Raw genomic sequence first — 21,067 nt, 5'->3', positions numbered from 1 at the left:
GTCCTTCCTCTTCTAACCATCCACTGTTATCTCAGCTGGTTGGGGCACTTCTAAGAAATTACAAGCACCTGACCCACTTTTTGTTTAAGTCTTCACTAAAAAGATTTATGCAGGCTGGCAATGCCACCCTTAACAGAGTCAGAGGGATTCTTTTCACATTTATACACCCGCCGCCATCCACCATAGAAAATTCACTTGGACAAACAAGACACGTCATGGGACTTTTCAGCTCTGCTGTATGGCCCTAAATATATGAAAGGTTTTAAGCCAAAACAGTTTAAAAAGAGAATTAAAGAGACTGATTTCTGCCCTGCCCTGAAGTGCAATCTATTAGCAGCTGTTCTACCTAGGGGAGACAAGACAGTGGAGTCCACTTCATTGGCTTGTCTTCCTGCTCTCTCCCCAGTAATTTTACATACAGGCAAACACTCCCCCCGCCCATTTGCATGGAATTTGTGTTCCTGGTCATCACACACATCAGCAGAGCAAACATACTGTAAGCCCAGTCTGCTCTGCCCCATTATGTCCCCATTCCACCCTTTTCCGGGTTTCCGAACACGACCCACGCATGCACGGTTGCACATGTTTTGAACACACACAAATCAATGGTTTCCAGTAGTGCCAGAGTCAGCATGTTTTCCCTTTCCTTCCCTATATATTTCTTTTGTGTCACGGCCATTAGTTTGGAATCCTGCAGGCAGGGCTGCCTTGTTTTTTTTTAGCATACGAGGTTTCATGGGTCTTAAGAATTAACCAAGGTTCATGAATTGTAGCTGTGTAATTTTGAAGATGCAGCTTAATGACCTATGTTTAATTATTATGTTTAACTTACGGTGGACAATTTGGATAATCAAATAAATGCTTAAAAAACACCCACATCCTATGTAAAAAAATACAAAACTTCTGAGAAAATTCACAGGACAGTTCTTGGGGTATATGCAAAGCTCTTGTAGGGTCTAAGTAAGGATGATTAAAACTAAATATTGCCCTATACAAACCGAGAGCATGTCCCTTAAGAACACAGGAAGCTGTCTTAGAGTGAATCAGACCAATGGGTCCTTCTAACTCAGTATTGTCTACCAACAGCAGCTCTCCATGTTTCAGGTAGGGGTTTCTCCCAGCCCTAAGTAGAGATGCTGGGGATTGAACCTGGACCTACTGCACAGAAGGTGGTTGCTCTACCACTGAGCTACAGCCGTCTCTCAGAACACGCTCTCGTGAGGCTGTAGACTGAAGGGGGAGATCGATAATGGTGGTCATGATTTTGATGAGAGTGTTAAGCTGGTGTGCAAAACATTGCCAGATGTCCATTGTGATCAAAACCTTCACGAAACACTTCTGCACGTGTAAGGAAACGGGGAGTAAAATCTGGAGTAGCTCTCACAGGCTTGACACAAATAGAATTGTTTTTTTTAAAAGGGGGCACACGCTGCAACTACATAATTAAACTAGGCTCAGGACATGGTGATAAACTGGGTATTATGAACAAGGAGATGATCACTATGTGCACACACTAGCACAATAAACAGTGAATAATTCATAGTCAATTCTGAAGATAGAGTATGCATCACTCAACTTGTGGGGAACGCAGGGGATTTCACTGGTATGATTTTTCTTTAGGGACAATGACAAAGTGCCACTCGCCAGCAGGAAACTGAAGCACTGAACTATGTTCCATGTGCCATAAATCAACACTGCAGCCTACAGGATGTCTCTCTGGTACCAACATACCATCAATTTTTCAATAACCCCCTTTAAATAATGGAAAATGTGAACAGCGACAACAGTAATGAAAAATGAAATGTTTTGCACGCCAAAGACTCCAGAATAACACAGCTAATATGGTGAGCCTGACAATGAATTGGTGGTCTATGTAAAATGCTGGGTGTTCCTGAAGCAACTGTACCTATTTGGTGCAACCATCCACCTTAGCTAACTTACAACTTACTAAAACATTTCAGATATGTGGGTTTCAATTTGGTGCTGGAAAGTTTGAACCAGTTTTGTACCTTGAGCTAAATCCGCTTTATTTGGAAGTAAGATCCACTGGTTAGGAGCAGAGGAAGCTGTCTAATACCAAACCATAGCACTAGTCTATCTAGCTCAGCATTGACTGGCTGCAGCTCTTTGGGATTTGACACGGAGACTTTCCAGCCCCATCAGGAAATCGGAATCACAGTTCTTTTTTCTTTTCTTTTAACAAACATAGGGAGGTATGGAAAGGTCAGCAGTTGTAGCAGAACCCTTAGAGTTTCCTTTAAAATCTGTTTGGATGCTTTGCATAAGCAGGAATTGACGTTCCTGCTCCAAAGGAACATCTAAGGAGTTTTACTAGCCCAGGAAGGCTAGTGAACTTTCTCACAGGGTCCTGTTCAACTCTGTTGCCACCATTTTTAATTTTTTTTTAAATTCCAAGATGAATCTGGAGAATTTTTGTTCTGATTTCTCATACACTGCCTTGGTTGGACAAAAAGGCTTTATAGAATTACTAATGTTTTGCCTTTCCTCCTGAAAAAGTCAAGGCTGGAAGAGGGCAATCACGGGAGACGATGTAGGCAAAAGTGACCCATAACAGGACTGTACTGCTACTGAATACAGGTCCTCAGAATATAAGCAGCTCACTCAGTACAGAAGGGAAGTTGTCAAGACATGAATATTTATACCAAAAATAGCTAGCCAAACCAGTGAGTAGGTGCTCTTTTACTCCTAAAACCAGTAAAGGAAATTTGATGACTTCCTCAATTTTTGTTTTTACATTTGTTTTTTACAGTGTGGAGCAGTGGTTAGAGACTGAGGTTCCAGTCCCCACTCAGTCTGGAAGTTCCACTGGGTGACCTTGGACCAGTCACAATCTCTCAGCCCAACCTACCCTCACAGGGTTGCTGAAAGGATAAAAAAGAGAGGTATATGCCACCATGGATGAAAGGTGGGATATAACTTCCAAGTAATCATTATGAGTGTAGCCATTTTATTTTATTTGCCAGATTCAGTAATACAGTTGTACTTTGGCTCCCGAATGCCTTGGGAGTCAAATGTTTTGGCTCCCAAACAATTGAAAACTGGAAGTGTGTGTTCTGGTTTTCGAACGTTCCTTTGGAAGCCGGACGTCTGACAGGGCTTCCAATTGGCTGCAGAAGCTTCCTGTAGGCAATCAGAAGCCGCATTTTGGAAGTTGAATGTTGCGGAAGTCAAACAGACTTCCGGAACGGATTTTGTTCGACTGTACTTTCTACAGGGGTATAGCAATAAGGGCTGGGGCTAGTGAATCACTTGAACTTCACCCGTTATCTCCCACTTGGTGTTACCTATGTTGTCAGGTGCATAATTAATTAATAATTCTATACCGCCCTTCATGCAAGGATCACAGGGCAGCTTACATATAAAAACACAAAAATACATACCATATTAACAAACGAAGCCAATACCCCCAAAAAAAGTTTAAAAGGCCATAGATTGTTTAGATTCAGGTAGGTAGCCGTGTTGGTCTGATGCAGTCAAAATTAAAAAATTAAAAAATTGTCCAGTAGCACCTAGATCAACTAAGTTTGTTCTGGTATAAGCTTTCTATATTTCTATAGATTGCTTAATTAGCCAAAGGTCCGGGAGATAAGGAATGTCTGGCACCTAAAGATATATGTAACAAAGGTGCCAGGTGGGGCTTCCTGGAGAGGACATTCCACAAGCGGGGAGCCACCGCAGAAAAGGCCCACTCTCATGTTGCTATCAGATGATAATGGCAGGGTCCAGGTTGGCTACCAGAAAAAAATCCTGCTGTTTTTGGGCAACATGCTACCAACAGCCAGCAATGCATGCTCAGAAATGCAAAAGTGCCCTTCTAAACCTGGTTATGGGCCAAATGAACACTGAGAATTAGACCTAGCAAGTGCATGTCTGAATCCACTGTGGAGGGTGAAAGAAAGCTATCAGTTTTGCAACAGAATGTTTAAGTTGCAAGTTTAAGCTCCTTTGGCCGACATTGTAGCTTTGTTCATTAATGCATTAACAATAAACCTCAACGACAGGACTTTGGACATAAACGCCCTAAGATTGTAATCAGTCAACTGGGGCATTGGATTCTTTTGACATCTCAATCGCATCAAGCAGTGAACCTCTAAGAAATGTCAAAGGGTAGTGGGTTGGCTGCAATGGTACAGAACAATGGTTAGGTCAAAGCAACCTAGACAAGTTGTATAAAAGCTGTGCTAATGCATGCAGTGATGTTTAAAGCAATGCTTTGCTTATTATTTGCAACTGAAGTTTTTGCTCTTACTTTATTTCCATTTTGTGATCGCCACAAAGCATTTGGAAAGGCAACCTAGAGGTTCACAGACCGAGTGTAGCGTATAGCAAATCTCCCTCCAACGCAATTGTTGCTTAAATGGTGCGGGTGTAGGATGGGGGTGAATCTATAAGTTAATTGAAGTGGAAATTAGCCCATGTGTTAAAAACAAGCCACTCCAATCCACTGTACTCTAAAAAGAGAAGAATTATTCGTTTATTTTCCTGCTGCTGCATGTTCAAGATATTTAAACCAACAGTGTGATTAAATATTAAAGGATGCTGCTATCCAGGGTGTGAAATTCAGTGGGAAAAAGTTCCATCTGCCAGTGCGGCATGTAATTTTTTTAGACATGATGTCCAATAATCTGCCACCGACTGTCGCTATGGATTCCACTTTATGTGATGTGAAACCGTTGTTGGAAAATATCCTCCCCCAAGTAAAAAGCAAGTGCCAGAGGGCACTTCAGGAAATGAAAGCCCCTGCGGGTCCCAGCTGTAACAACCCACCAATCTATCCCCACCTTTGGCAAGGGGACGGGAAGTCAACTCCCTTGGACTACTAGCACCATCTTGGTGTTGTTTAAGTGAAACCGTGTGCTTCTCCCTCTGTCCCCAGGAATCCCAGCAGCTGCCCATATTTAAAGTGCCTGGTCTCAATAGGGATTATATTGGGACAACCAATGGCTTTCTCCACACTCAGAAGTCTGCTGTCTTTTTTAAGTCTCTGGGAATGCACCTTCTTACAGTTTTCTATTTGGATGCTTTGTTAAGAAAACACACACACAATTAAAAACAACCTGGAAAATACCAGAGAAGTGTGTACGCGCTCTCTCTCTCTCTCTCTCCCTCTCCCTCTCTCTCTCCATGATGCTCCTGCCCACTAAAAATAACCTTCTTAAACTCTCCAAGTTAAAATGCTTCAAGAACACTGCCATCTTCACATATTTATTTATTCGAAAGAATTTAATTGCACCAGGATCATGGTGAACTAGACTGGAATTTGTTAGTGGCAGCTAAAAACAAAATGTACTCTGCAATGGCATGACTCTAGACCTCCCAACTCTTGAAGAGAATGATGTTCAAGGATTTGGATTCTAGCCTTAATTGCCAAATTGACAGACTTTGTCCACTTATGTGACAGGTAAAAAGCAACAAGCAACCCTTGAATAAACTTGGACTCTGTTTATTGCCTATGCAATTTGACCTGGATGTTAATTCTTATGTGACATTTTCAGGGGTTTAGTGAAATTATTTGATATTATCCTTTGCAATTAAGTTTTCCAGTGGTATATACAGTTGCTTGTTTTGTAAAACACAAGAAGGGCTGCAACCTGGTTAAGGCTGAAAACCTATACCTGCTTACTTTTAAGTCCCATTAAACTCATGTTTTACTTTGTTCAAAAGGACTGTGAGAGTTCACAACACAGATAAAGCTGGGCAGGTCAAGGAGGAAAGCTATCAAGAGGCAATTCACAAATAACTACGTATTCCCCAGCTCCCTCCTCCCTCCCCCGGCAATGCTCAGGAAATTCCAGCAAGCAAATAGCACATGCAATGCACTCTCTCTCTCTCTCACACACACCCACACACACCCACACCCACACTAATAATAAGACACTTCATTGCAAAAAAGATTGCGACTAAACATTCCATTGCAGCAATTGTAACCTAGGTCTAAGGTGCCATTTGGTGATTAGCTTATATATCTGAGTTTCTAACACTAGGTGCACTCCTGGCTGAAATACTGGAGAGCTGCTGCCAATCAGTGTAGACAACACTGAGCTAGATGGACCAATGGCCTGACTTTGTATAAGGCAGCTTCCTGGGAAATCCAGGCTCAGGGAAATCCAATGGTTTGCAGACGTACCCCTCCCCCAATCAAATAAAAACTTGGGGGGGGGGACTAAAGTGGTAGGTAGAGAAGCCTAACAAGGACTGACTGACTGGTACTCTGAACAGGAGCACTCCATGCTGCAACATTTTGTTGCAGGTCCAACTCTATAATCATTTTTGCTTTCGAGAGGGGAGCTTGATGGGGACCAACTTGGAAGTTCATAATCCTCCAGAAAAGGTGCACAGTCACCCTTCTGAGATGTTATCAAAAGTAGAGAAGCTGGACAATCCATACCTGCCTGCATTAACCATTAGCGATAGCCAACCAAGCAAAGAAACCTAACTTGACAGATTAAAAAATGATGCAAAGCAAGTGAATAAATACCCAAGTACACTTTACACAATGAAGTATCAAGTTTAAAAATTTAAGAGCTATTATTTCTCATGGCTCCATACTTAATAGCATTTCAGCCATCCATTTCATGTCTCGTCTCACCGCCGTGCTGATGGTAAGGGGATGCTGTTGTTGATAAAAGCCATTCTCGGTGGGACAGAAATTGATCTGAGAAGTGGTGGAAACTTTCCACTCCTTCCTTCGACCAAGGTTTGAAGGAAGGATTTAGTGACCTTGCAAGCACTGAAGCGGGTTCCTTGATGGAGGCTTCAGGAGGCCAGAGATTGAAGCAAAGCTATCACTCAACTCGGCAACTTGAAAGATATAGTCCGCAGGCAATAATATGCCCAGAGCAATTTCTTCTCTCACCTCAATACTGGACTTCAAACCGGAAAAATGCCACACAGAAACCATTTGCTCCTCTATTCTTAAATAGCAGCTTTTTCCTTGGATAGTTAAGATTTTGTACATTGTGCACTGAAATAGCTTTTGATTAATCTCCTCAACTAATGACTCCTGAGTGAGTTTAGCAGTCATGGAATAAGATAGGCCCTCTTATGGACAAGCAGCAGATTAAAGCACAGGAAGCCAAGAGTAGGAATAAACGGACAATGGAGGGGTGCAAAAAGTGGATTCCCCCAAGAATCAGTAGTGGGGGCTGTGCGGTGAGGTGGCAATTTGCTGATGACACCAAATTATTCAGGGTAGTAAGACCAAAGTACAGGCGCCCCTCCACTTATGCATTTTCCACTTCCACATGACCACATATACATGCGGCGCCAAGAAACAAACAAATTGACTGGCCACTCCTACCTGCGGCCCATATCCCAACACTGTGGGGTGCATGTCCACAAACACACATGCCAGCCCTGCCCTGGCACCAATCTCAATGTGTGAATGGGCAGCCAGCACATGGGATCAGTGCCTACCCGCTGCACTGCTGGGTCCCAAAGCGTCTCTTGAGGGCACCCTAGAGGGCTCAAATGACTAGCCAAATATCTCAAATATCATCTGACCACAGCGAAGTATTTTGAGACTAGTGTTGTATAGATGACAACACACCGTTTTTACTCCATTTGTTAGGAATGGAAATAGCAAGGCAAGTTAATCTCCCACCCCTGGCAGCAGTCAGGGGGCAGACCCAGAAACGGAGCAAAGCTTCTCCCACTGACTACCTGCTATAACTGCAGGAATATAAGATGCCTTATGCCATGTCAAACATTTAGCTCAGTACTGTCTACACTGACAGGAGACCCTACAGGAGACCCTCCCAGTCCTGCCTGGAGATGCCAGGGATTGAACCTGGGCCCTTCTGTGAGCAAAGCAGGTGTTCTACCATCAATATATCTTCAAGATATATTTCTAATTTTTTAATTTTAATTTTACTTTTAATGTATTTAATCTTGTTGTTGAATTGTATTTTTACTAGTTGTTTTATATTCGGTGTTAGCTGCTCTGAGCCCGGCCTTGGCTGGGGAGAATCACTAGCTAGTGGGTAGGCAGGCTTAAGCTCATTTAAATCAACTGCTCTAATTGTGCTGGATTTAGGCCACCGTTTCATAATAACTGTTTGTTTATTTTTCTTTATATTTAGCCATAGTTACAAATCTGACAGTTATCTTCTTTGTTCTCTAATATTTATGCTCTAAAAATAGTTGGCCATTCTCCCTTCTGACGTGATTTTCTTTCCTTTTCCCCTACCCCCTCTACCTTTTCTTGTATTAATCTGATTAAACTTCTGATTATATATTATTTTTGATCTTATGGGCTGTACAGTCCTACTCTGAGTAGACCTACTGAAAAGAATGGACATGATTAACTTGGAGCTACTACAGTACTTTCAATCGGTTTACTCTGAGTAAAATTTAGTTGGCTACATAAGAGCCTGCTGGATCAGGCCAATGGCCCATCTGGTCCAGCATCCTGTTCTTACGGTGGCCGAACAGTTGCCAGTAGGAAACCAGCAAGTTGGGTTCAAGCACATGAGCCCTCTCCCCTCCTGCTGCCTCCAGCAACTAGTATTCAGAAGCAACCTATGAGTTGTGTCCAGTGTTAATCCTACTCAGTGCAGACCCTTTTAAATTAATGACTATGACTAACTTAGGTCTATTAATTTCAATGGATCTACTCCAGGGGTAGGCAACCTAAGGCCCAGGGGCCGGATGTGGCCCAATCGCCTTCTAAATCTGGCCCGTGGATGGTCTGGGAATCAGCATGTTTTTACATGAGAAGAATGTGTCCTTTTATTTAAAATGCATCTCTGGGTTATTTGTGGGGCATAGGAATTCGCTCATTCCCCCCCCCCCCAAAAAAATAGTACAGCCCACCCACCACATGGTCTTAGGGGCGGTGGACCAGCCCACGGTTGAAAAAGGTTGCTGACCCCTGATCTACTCTAAGTAAAACACAGTCGGATACAGCTCTATATAGCTAGATACTTGAAGACTGAATCCCAAATCCAAACTACTGGAAACAAGGGCATCGTCTGGAACATGGTGACATTTTGTACACCACTTTTTAATTTCTGTCAGGCATTATTCTCTCTCCTGTTTAGTTTCATGCCATTAAAATTAGATTAACTTTTTGTATTGTTTTATGCACTCTTCCATTGTCTCTCGAGACAGACGGATGCCAACTGAACTGAACAACTAGATATATTGTTTTCTTTGTATTTATTTATTTATGTTATGATTCGTTATAATGGCTTCTCTTTTCTCATTTTTTTTCTTATTCAATTTCAGCATGAACATAGATACTTATATCTGAGAAAAAAGGCAAAAATATATATAATTGCATACAAGTAATAGAGAAGCTGGAGAAACGCAGAAGCAAAGAAAACAGAAGAAAAGGATAAGGAAAGGAAACACAGCAATTATTTGCAATTGATTTACCGGGGGGGGGGGGGGTGAGCAATGTAATGTTGCAATGATTTTTTCTTTTCTTTTTTGGCACTATATAGATTCTTACAAGAGGTACATAATCCAATTATTTATTAATTTTTTATACCACCCTTCCCCCACTTGTCGGGCTTATAGTATGGTATGAAAAAAATACATTTTCATACTGTTGATTGAATTGTAGAGTGTTTGAGGACCGGAATATTCGCAGGGAAACCAAAATGATTGTTTACAAAGCTATTGTACTACCAACCTTACTGTATGCTTGTGAAACATGGACCACTTATAAACGCCAACTCCTTGAAAGATTCCATCAACGGTGTCTCCGGAAAATTTTACACATCACTTGGGAAGACAGACAAACTAATACCAGTGTACTGGAAGAAGCAAAGATCACCAGTGTTGAAGCAATGATTCTTCAACATCAATTTCGTTGGACTGGTCATGTTGTGCGGATGCCTGAATATTATCTTCTGAAGCAACTACTCTATTCCGAACTTAAAAATGGAAAGTGTAATGCTGGTGGTCAACAAAAGAGGATTAAAGACTGTCTCAAGGCAAATCTAAAAAAATGTAGTATAAATACCAACAATTGGGAAACACTTGCCTGCGAGCACTCCAGTTGGAAAACAGCCTTTACCAAAGGTGTCATAGGCTTTGAAGACACTCGAAGTCAGGATGCAAGGGAGAAATGTGCTAAGAGGAAGGCACACTTGGCAAATCCACACCAATGTCCTCACTGTGGAAGGATGTGTGGATCCAGAATTGGCCTCCAGAATCACTTACAGACTCATTGTTAAAACCATGTTTATGGAAGACAATCTTACTCCGTTACGAGTGATCGTCAAAGAAGAAGAAGCATTCTGTAGTGGAAAGAGACACTTTAAAAGCTTTCCTCTAGTAACACATGAACAAACCTTTCAAGGAGGAGGAACATAAATGAAGGAGTGTAAACACAGAGTATAAAGCAAGGGTCTGTGTTCCAGTCCCTCTTCACTTTTAATTCTTGCCAATGAGAACAGTAGTTAAAAGTTTATTATGGGTGTTTTCATTTTAAAACCTCGTTTTGTCTAAACATGGCCTCAATTGCCACACTCTGCTTACATGCTCTATATCAGCACAAGATTAATTACCACAACTACTGTTACATGCTATAGCAGCTACAGTGTCTGATTAGGATTGGGAAGATTCGGGTTCAAATCTTCTCTCAGCCGAAACTACTTCACAAGGTTGTTATAAGGATAGAGCAAGTAGGAAGAGAAACCACAACCACCACCTTGAACTCCTTGAAGGAAGGATAGGATAAGAACTAATGTGCTTATGTTCATGTAGTTGAAAAGTTTAATTTCAAACTCTGGCCATACAAATACTTTTTACATATTCTTTTCTCTCTCTCCCTCTCCCTCTCTCTCTCACACACACACACAAAGACAGACACCATGGAATGTTTCCCTCTTATCTGGCTATTGTCATTTTACTGTCTCAAACTTCTTAAAAACAAGCCATCTCACTAGGGAGGAAATCAGTCAGCATCAGGCCTAGTGGGGAAACTCTGCACTTGCTCAATGTCTGTGGCTTTTACACAGTTCCAGATGTTCCGTGCATTAATAATGCACTAACTCAAACCCTCTTTTTGAAACTTTAGAACGTGCAAATTGCATTAAAACCTCTTTGCCCTCATTAATGGTATTGTTACAATCCCAGTACTCTGGAAAATGTTTTTTTGGCATTTGTTTAAACTTTGTGATGTTGCCATTTAAACTTTGTGATGTTGCCATTGACTCACTTTAACAGCCAGTATTCAAATCTTAATGCTTTTAAACAAGCCTGGCTAAACAGACTACCTTCTTTTGTAAATTTATTGATGTTAATTCATAAAACTCTCCTCCCCCCCTCCCTACCCACTTTCCTGATCATGAAATAAATAAATATTTGAATGTTTACCCAGGTATTTAGTAAACCTTAAAGCACACAAGGATGGTTTTACAACGTAAATCCAGCACACGTTTCATCTTGAAGGAAATTTTCAGAACAAATGTAATGCTTTCTAAACGACTTCAAAAACAAATTAAAATGCAGATTTACGGCTCCTTCAGTCTGTCCACCCATTCACCCCTCCACATTCAAGAGTTGGGTATCTTGGTTTCTACTGTACTAATATCTTTTAAAATATCTGGACTCTATTAGACAAGAGCAAGATATTTGGGAGGAGCCCATTTTACCCTTGATTGATCCAGTAAGATGGTTTAATTGGATAAAATTGAATTGGATATGAATTTTCGGTGTGTTTGTTGCACCAGAGAAATTTGTTGTTTTCACAATTCAAACTGAAGTACCTGATACCTGATCAAGTATCAGGTTTTGAACCCAAATGTTCCCGCGAGCTTTTAAAGAGGCAGCAAAGAATAGTGAATGAAAGGTAAATGGTGGGTGAGTGGAACAGAACAAAAATATTTTAAAATAAAATAAAAAGGAATGGAAATGGGAGCAAAAACTAGGGGTTGGGTTTACTTTGCTCATGAACGTAGCCACATATGCAAAAACAGATCTGCAGGAAATGTTTATGTAGAAACCAAGCCATAGGAAAGTTAACTTTTTCATCTGATAGAAAGCTGTACTGCTGGAAAACTCGCAATCAGCCCCAAAATGCAGCTTTGGAAATGTTCTCTCTCCAAAGAAAAATTGGCAGTGCAAGTCAAGTGAGAGACCCCCATTTTCAAAACTGAAAGACCAATTGTGCCAAATGGCCACCTAAGAGAGCCTCCTTCAATCCTGTGCTCCATTAAACAGGAATGCTTTAAACATGACATGTATGCATCAAATCTGATATCTTGGAATTCTCTTCAGCTGGAGATCCTTCAAAGTTTGTGCAAGATGTTCTTATGTAGCCTGGCTTTCAGTGGTCAACAGTGAAGGGTTTCTCATGTTTGCATGTGAGGCACCACCCCACCAAGCTCAGTCTGTTCTCAGCCAGCCCCTGCCTGCCTGCCTGCCTTCTTACTGGCAAACCACTCCAAGGTGTGGAATTCTACATCAGCTTCCTCTTCCTGAAGTCTCACAGACTGTCCTTGCGGAATTCAGCAGGAAGATGGGAACAAAACTAGAATTAGTTTGCTCTGCTTGTCATTGGCTCTGGCTCCACCTGCTGTTGGGCTCCCTGCCTTGTACCCTACCATTTCCAATAAGCAACAGCCATTGCTGGTTGTCAAGGGCAGGATAGTTATTTTGTATGGTGATACCCACACCATGAGCCCTTATGTTGGGACAAGCTACAAGCCCAAGAAATAAAATAAGCATTTTTTGTCCTTCTGTCCATTTCTGTCCAAGCTAACCTCTCCACATCTAGGTGATAATGTCCCTTGGTTGGATAATGAACATGCACTGTGCTCAGCTTTAAGAGGCAAAGGAGTCAAACAAAACCATTGCCTGAAGTGTAAATTTAGCCAAGACTCAGGAGAAATCAGCTTCTATCAAGGCTCAAAACACCTTCCTAATGCTGATGCCCAGCACAGCCAGGGAAGAGAAGAAAAGTCGAATCCTGGATCCAATCAGGCAGTGTGCCAAACAATAAAGTGAGTAGTTCGGTAGCAAAATGCCCCAAAATGTTATTTCAGACATTTGTTAGCAAGCAGCCAAATATGGCAGAATGTGAGACTCTGTAAACAACAAATGCCCCACTCACCAAGTCTCTGTGTATCTTAGATGGGTCCCTCCCACCCAAATACTCTGCATATGTGATTTCAAGTGCCCATCCCAGCTTGGTTGCCTGCCTCACCAACTGCCCCCCCCCCAGCTAATGTCACAGGGTCCCAAGGGCCCAAAGCAGCCTCTCCCACAGATTCAGAACTTGCCCTCGCTCTGCAGAATTGCTGTCACCTCACATTGTCTTCTAGCTTAGCTGGGAGCCCCAGACACTAGGCCAACCCAGTGAGGTTCTGGAACATTTTCATTAGGTGTGGGAGAATTTTGATGTGAATACTTGTGGCTATCACCAAATGTGCGCACGCATGTACTTTTGGACATTTATCCTGGCATGTGGAGGGGGGGACAGGAGAAACCTGCATAGGCCCAAGAAATCATTTCCCCCTATTCTTTATCTTTCTGGCCCATCTTCTGTTACATCATTTACAAAAGCCATATTTGGCTTAGCGAGATCAGAACATTGACAGTTTAAGAGCATTAATGCTCTTTGGTGATGCACGGTTTTTGTATTTGAAGTGAAATTAAAGTATATTGTGCACCCTCTCCCTCCCCCTTTATGGCTTGTTAAAACGTAATTCCAGAGTGTATCTGTGAGGTGTACCTTATTAGCTTTTCGGAAAATAAAGAACTGATTCCAAAACAAAACAATTAAAGCAGCCTGCCCTAGAGCGCAGGTATAATCAAATCTCTCTCTTTGCTAAATGTTTTATTCACATGTTTTAAATCAATACTCTCAACCACTCACCATCTTTCTTTGATCCTCGCCACCCCACAAGTCATTTCATAATTATTACTTTTCTCATTTTCAAATATTCCCCCTTTCCTAAAATGTAGTTTTGGATTCCACCACCATGGGGAAAATATCAGCAATTAACTTGAGGAACTGAAAACATTGAAAAGTTACTAAGAAACTACTGAGTACCCAACTAGGAGGAAACCACAATTCATATATTCCATCTCTGCAAAGGGAGGCGTGGAAAACTCACAAGGCTGAAAAAGCAGCCTTGAAAGTACATTCATCATTATGATTTCCACTGGTGGGACTTTTTAACCTACAAGAACTACTTCTGTCCTTCTGCAGGTTGTGCCTACTAGGGATATAAAAGGAGAGAAATGGCAAGACTTGTGAGGGTGGTGGCATAGATGGTGGTGAAATATGCACAGATAACCTAAGCATTTTCTGCCCCTGCATCAACAGCTGGTGTCTGCCAAGGCCTGGGACACAGTGAGCACAGATCTATGAGAAGTCATCTCTTTCATGGTCTGCTCCTAGAACAAAGAGGGCAGGCCCAGGGCACTGGCACCATCACACAACTCTCTGTGAGTTACATCCTATTTAGAGTAGACCCACAGGGGTGGTAGCCAATAAAGATTTACTCAAAGAAGACCCATTGAAATTAAAGGGCCTAATTTAGTGATGCCTATTAAATTTAGTGGGTCCATTCTAACATTGGATACAACCAATGCAATTTTTCTGGAAAAAGAGGTGCCGGAAATTACCATGAACGCCTCCCTTGTTTTCTTACAATGGGAATGGTGCCCACCTGAGAGGTGCCATAACTGAGTTCTAGCTCAAAAAAAGCCCTGGATACAAGCCAACAAAATTCAATGTCAAATACTTTTAGGGTCTACTCAGGGTATGACTAAAACTGAATAAAAACTGATCCCTAATTTAAAATACCAAGGCTGTTTAAAGAACCATTCAGTGCTACAAACATTCAGTAGAGTCTTCCCAGATCTGCTCCTACTTACAGGGTGCGTATCTGGTATAGCACCCAATGCAGTACAAGGAGCAGTTAGTCAGAAGGCGGAATTGGCACATGCACAAATGCAAACAGAGCAATCCATGTGTACAAATGTTTCATATTTTTGGATCTTGCCCAAATCAACAACCAAGCAGGAATGACATTAATCAAGAATGGTTTAAATGCTGAGCAGCAACAAAAAAATGAATCACATCGAAATGTTTTCACCACATTGTGACCAGCCACCATGGAAAGTTCAATCATCAGCGTGATGGATCATCCCTGAAATTTATAAGCATTAGAATTTTTCTCCTTGCTGGTTAACTTTGACTTTGATATGACACATATTGAATGAATCATTCCAAGATACAGACACTAGGCAGGATGCATTTAAATGCAGACAGGTCGGCGACAGGCACCCTAATGACCCTTATCTTAATCTTGTTTAAAAGCACCTTAGATTTCTGAGTAATCTTTTCACTTTCTGATATTCCCCTTTATAGGGTGTGCTTTCAGGGGTTGCTACCGATTTTACTAGAAGTGTTTTTATTACTAACATCAGTCTCCCCTCCTGCTGTAATGCATTCAACCTTCAGAATCCCGTCTCTCGCCGCAATTTTTTAAATAGTAGAAATTAAAGTTCATATCTATATACGTGCACATAAAAGCTGTTTTGAAGACTTGCAGAGCTTTTGAAGCAAGTGTTATTAAAAAGCTGCTATTGGGTTGGGGGAGAGACAGTATAATTTAAATAGGTGAAACATTCAAAATCTGGTCACTCTTTCTGGAAAAAAAGGGAGGGAATCTAACCATATAAAAATGGAAAAGCACTATTGCACTGTTTTATGCATGTTATTTATTGCCGTAGCCATCAAAAATGGGGTTTTGTATGCTCAGGACTAGACAGAGACTGCAGAGACTTTGGAGGCTCTCCTACTAAATTCTAGACGTAAATGAATGCAGTAATCAATATCAAAGCCTGGGAAGGGAAAATGACAAAGCTATCAGTTCGTAATAAATAGGTGGTTATATAAGCTAGCACTGTGTACAACCTGACAGTTGTGGATCTTTTAAAAACCCTCTTTTCTTAAAAAAAAAAAAAGATTTTAGTACATTCCTTTCTTAACTATTGTGGCTTATCATCTGCTTGCTTAGCCCTTACCCTCCCATCCCGAGAGAGAGGAGCCTTGAGCTCATTTAATCTCTCACAACCCTTCTCCTTCCCTCTCTAAAAAATTGCTATAAAAGATAATAAATCACTGTTTGATACCCTTGGGGTGCAGCAGACAGAGACTAACAGCTTGCTATGCTGCACTCATGTGGTTAACATTAAGCACAAGTTTAAGCAAATCAGAATATGCAGCTATAAATACAAAACTCATACTCCTAATATTGAATAGGAAAGCCACATGTCAGGCCGTGGTACTTTCAGGAATGGGTCGAGGCTGAAAGCCAGTAGTGGGGAACCTCCAGCCTGGAGGGCTAATGGAGCCCAGCAAGGAAACTCATTTGGCCCACAAAACCATTTCCTCCAAGTTGCACTTAACACACTGCATACCTGATATCATATATGGTGGCACCACAATACTGAAACTAGAGAATATTAAGAGATCCTCTGAGATCCACCGGGTCCCATCTCTTTAAGCATTCAAATACATACTGAAAACTGTTTTTTGTTTTGTTTTTCAATGTGTTTTTCTTCCATTATTCAGTGCTTGGTTCTTAGGTCTGCTGTTATAAGATTTTGTTTTATCTATTGCTCTTTCTTATTGCTTTACTCTTATGCTGTGTATCTGAAGAAGTGCACGGAAGCTTATACCCAGAACAAACTTAGTTGGTCTCTAAGGTGCTACTGGACAATTTTTTAATTTTTTAATTTATTTCGACTGCATCAGAGCAACACGGCTATCCACCTGAATCTACTCTTATGCTGATTGTTATTGATTGATTGTCTAATGGCTGTTTTTTTTAACTCTCCAAGCAGGTATGGTGTGAGCTTTCGGACAGAAAAGCAGAAATGAAAAGGAACAATAAATCTAGTCTAACCTAGTCCATCTGCCAACACATTTCTCTGAGGCACTTCAACACCCTGAAAGGACCCTGATTCTCTTCCTAATTTTCAAGAGCTTCCCAGCTTAGTCGGCCAGTGTCTTTCCTGCCCACCACAGGACTGACTATTTAGTGACTTGGCTCCTAAGTTGCACAAGTGGAGGAGTAGGTGCTGCAAACTGCAGAATCAATACATATTCAAAATAAATTGGTTACGTTTTATTACATTTTTACCCCACCCTTCATTCGTTTAGCTCAAGGGGCAATCCAGCATTCCCATTCATCTTTTTAAAAAATATTTGCAACAACTCTGCAAGGAGCATAGGAACGTGTCATAGACTTAAGTCAGACCAATTACTCGATTTAGCTCAGTACTGACAACACTGACTGGCAAGAGCTTTCCAGGTTTCGGGCAGGAGTATCCCAGCCCTACCAGGAGATACCAGGGACTGAACAGGCATATTCCCTACCACTGACTAGTCCAGCATCGACCAGTGAGCCTCGTGGTAGAGTGGGAATTTGAACATATAACTCTCTAATCTAAGCCAAATCATTCCACTTACTATTCCATCCTGGTTCTCTCTAGATATCGATCTATACTCAATGGCGCACACTCTTAGCTGTTTATTGAAACTTTCAAAGGGACACACACACACACATTCTTTTTAAGGGAAAGCAGCTGAATAGGTGGCACAGCAAAGCTGCTCCGAAGCTGCCTAGAAACTCTGCATCCTTTGCCAAACGGACTTGGAGCCAGAGAGCTCAATACAATTATGGCCTGGGTTCAGCAACAAATCCCAGGTGTGCAGGTGTATTGTTTTAGACCTCTCAGCAGCCTTTTGATACCAGGGTCCACAAGGAGCTGTTGATGCACCTGTGGGCCCTCGCAGGAATGGTGCACTTGAGTGGCTTCCTTTCCCTCTCTTTGCTCCCTGAGGGTGGAGCCAGGTAATTGCTCCTGTGCCCAGAGGAGTTCTCTCCTATGGATTAAGGAAGGTTTCTATGTTGTCGCTTTCCTTTTGCCCTATATCTGCTCAAATGGACTCCGCAAAGGGAGGAGGGGGACAAAGTGAAGAAAGCTGAGATTTCAACGACAAAGAAGAAAATATTTGCCTTCTGATATAAGCATCCTACTTCCATGGGGAAATTTGCAGCTACTGACGTGTTTAAAAAGGTGGAAGGCACAAGCAGGCAAGAAACAGGTTGCTTATCTATAACAGGCTAGTGGTGCTAGTGTTGCATAGTGGTTAGTGCTGGATGAAGAGTTGGGGCTAGAGGAAAATATTAGTATGAGAAAAAGGTGCTCTGTAGCATTCTTTGCACATACACACTCCAGTCACTTTCACCTGGGAAGGGCCCTTAAAAAAGCATGAAGTATCCTGGAATGGGAGAGTGGAAATAGGATTGGGGGTGGGGTAGGGGATGTATCACAAGGCAACTCATCCCTCAACTGCAATTCTTTCTCTTCCTGCAGCTCTCCAATAAAATTCAATCCCCTGTACTGTGCTACTCTGGTTAACAACTAGTTGCATAATTTCCTGGTCACCTAGCCCTAATCTTCAGCAGACAAGAGCTGCAAAGCAGTCTATTCATAACCATTTGTCCCAACCTGATGCCCACCAGATGTTTTGGAAAACTCCCCTCAGCCCCAGCCAGTATAACCAATGCCCAGGGATGATGGCAGCTGTAGTACAAAACTAATGGGAAGGTAAAGGTAAAGGGACCCCTGACCATTAGGTCCAGTCGCGGATGACTCTGGAGTTGCGGCACTCATCTCGCTTTACTGGCCGAGGGAGCCGATTTACAGCTTCTGGGTCATGTGGCCAGCATGACTAAGCCGCTTCTGGTGAACCAGAGCAGCACACGGAAACGCCGCTTACCTTCCCACCAGAGTGGTACCTATTTATCTACTTGCACTCCAACGTGCTTTCAAACTGCTAGGTTAGCAGGAGCAGGGACCGAACAACGGGAGCTCACCCTGTCGCGGGGATTCGAACTGCCGACCTTCTGATCGGCAAGCCCTAGGCTCTGTGGCTTAGACCAGTGTTTCCCAACCTTGTGCCTCCAGATGTTTTGAGACTACAATTCCCATCATCCCTAGCTAGCAAGACCAGTGGTCAGGAATGATGGGAATTATAGTCCGAAAACAGCTGGAGGCACAAGGTTGGAAACACTGGCTTAGACCACAGCGCCACCCGCGTCCTTCAATGTACTAGACTGGATAAACTTGCATTAGAGTGAATGTGTTGTAAGTATGGGAATCAGCTCTCAGCACCACCAATTATATGATTCAAGCAGGAGAACACAGCATGATATAAATGATGTTATTGTCATTGGACTATTTACAATTGAAATGTTGCTGAAATGTAGTCATGCAGATTAAAAGCGACTAGTGTGAATGCAAAAAAACCTGGAACAGATCCCAGGCTCAAATTCAGAGGCGTCAGATAAATGCAAGGTATTTTATGAGACGTGTTATGTTTGCATGTCTGCACACATGGCTCTGGCAAGTATTAATGTGAAAGGAGTCACATATTCAAGTGGACTCCTTTTTCCTTAGCTGTTGGTTTTACAGTCCAATGTGGTCACCTATTGGTTATTTTCAGTAACTGCAAGACCTCCTTTGATTACTGCTGTCCCTAGAGAGCAGGCAAAATGAAGAATGCGTAGCCTCTTGACACCAAGCAAACATTGGGAACTGGAAAACATGCAGGGCAAACCTTTTATCCTTTTTATCTGCATTTCCATAATTATTATTTTTTACGTTTTCTTCCAGAATCCCAAATATTAGCAAAGATGTTCTAAAGCATAACAAATAGAAGGCACATATGGACACACAAGTGCAAGCCAGTGCAGGAAAACGTATTTTTTGTCTCCTAAACTGCTTCTTTCAATGCTATCTCTGACATAACCTGATGTGATGAACCGAAATGAGGTCAGAGGGCTGCATCCTGGCTGCTCTGATTTGAGTGATTGATATGTGTTTTGTTGTTGCATGGTCTCGATGGAACGAGGGACTAAAAGTCCTTAAAAACACCAATTACTTTCAAGCTGGCATGATGTGAGGTCCAGATGATCACAGACAGAACCACTCAAAAATTCAAAAGGAAACATGAAATAACTTCACAGAATTAATGCTCATGTGCAAAATGTTTCTGGGTTTATGTGAAGAATGTTTCTGTTCTTCCAACAAGGAAAGCAGAAGCAGCTGCTGAGGAGAAACCTACGCTAACATTGCTGGCCAAATATCAGAAGCCAAATATAATTATCAGTGAATTCATTACACATACTAGATTGTATCTAATGTTAACCATAGAGTAGACTCATTAAATTTAAAGGGACAAAGTTAGTGAGGTTCCTCACTTTCAGTGGGTCTGCTCTGAGTATGATTAACATTAGATACTGTACAACTCACCATTTTTAAAAGCACCATCATGAAATATCATCAGTCATCAGTTCCAGCCAGAGCTTCTCAAACCCTGTCCCTGGGAATTTCCCGACATCTTGCAAGAAGTGTTTGAACTTCACAAAAATTTAACAAAGGCAAAACAAAGAAGGCTGGCTCAGTTATTAGCATTTCGAATCTCTGTCCAGGTTTAGGAACAAGTTGGGTTAAAAGAAAAGGGGTGGAGTATGGCCCACATCTGATCACAGACGTGTGTTTTTTAAAGCTTACAACATGGAATTAAAAGAAGAAGAAACCTATGGGGTCCCCAGGACCATCGAACTATAAAAGTAGAATACAAACCATTATAGCTCATTCAAAATATGAACACAAAGCACATAGAGTGAGGAATACACAATGTTATTAACTGCCTGTGCCTCTTATGAAGAAGCTCCCTTATGCTGCTGGTTTGCCAGCTTCACTGGATCCCCAACTGTTTCCAAGCCCAATTCATTGTGGGACTTCTTAAGCTTGGAAGTCCTTTGTTGCTTGAGCCTAGGGTACCCAAAGGACCACCTTTCTCCAGGTGGACCCGTCCAAATCTTTTCCCAAATGACTTTCTTCAGATCCCCCACTGGGTAAAGATGCAGCAGGTAGCTACTGAGGGAAGGGTAATTTCGGTGGTATCATTCTAGCTATGGAATGCCCTTCCCCAAAGAATCATGCCATGACTAGCACCTATTTTAACACCATTTCAAAGATCTTATGACTTTGCTAGGCC

At 41.9% G+C, this 21,067-nt stretch overlaps 1 protein-coding gene across 2 annotated transcripts in view; it reads right to left on the bottom strand.

The window, feature by feature from the left end:
- BRIP1 (BRCA1 interacting helicase 1) overlaps positions 1-21,067 on the bottom strand; it is a 110,680-nt gene that overhangs the window by 42,787 nt on the left and 46,826 nt on the right. The gene's annotated exons all lie outside the window — the stretch shown is intronic.

The sequence above is a fragment of the Zootoca vivipara genome, chromosome 15, assembly GCF_963506605.1.
Source record: "Zootoca vivipara chromosome 15, rZooViv1.1, whole genome shotgun sequence".
In the NCBI taxonomy this organism is placed as follows: Eukaryota; Metazoa; Chordata; class Lepidosauria; order Squamata; family Lacertidae; genus Zootoca; species Zootoca vivipara.
Note: the sequence above shows the minus strand (reverse complement) of the source record. Positions and strands in the feature narration are given on the sequence as shown.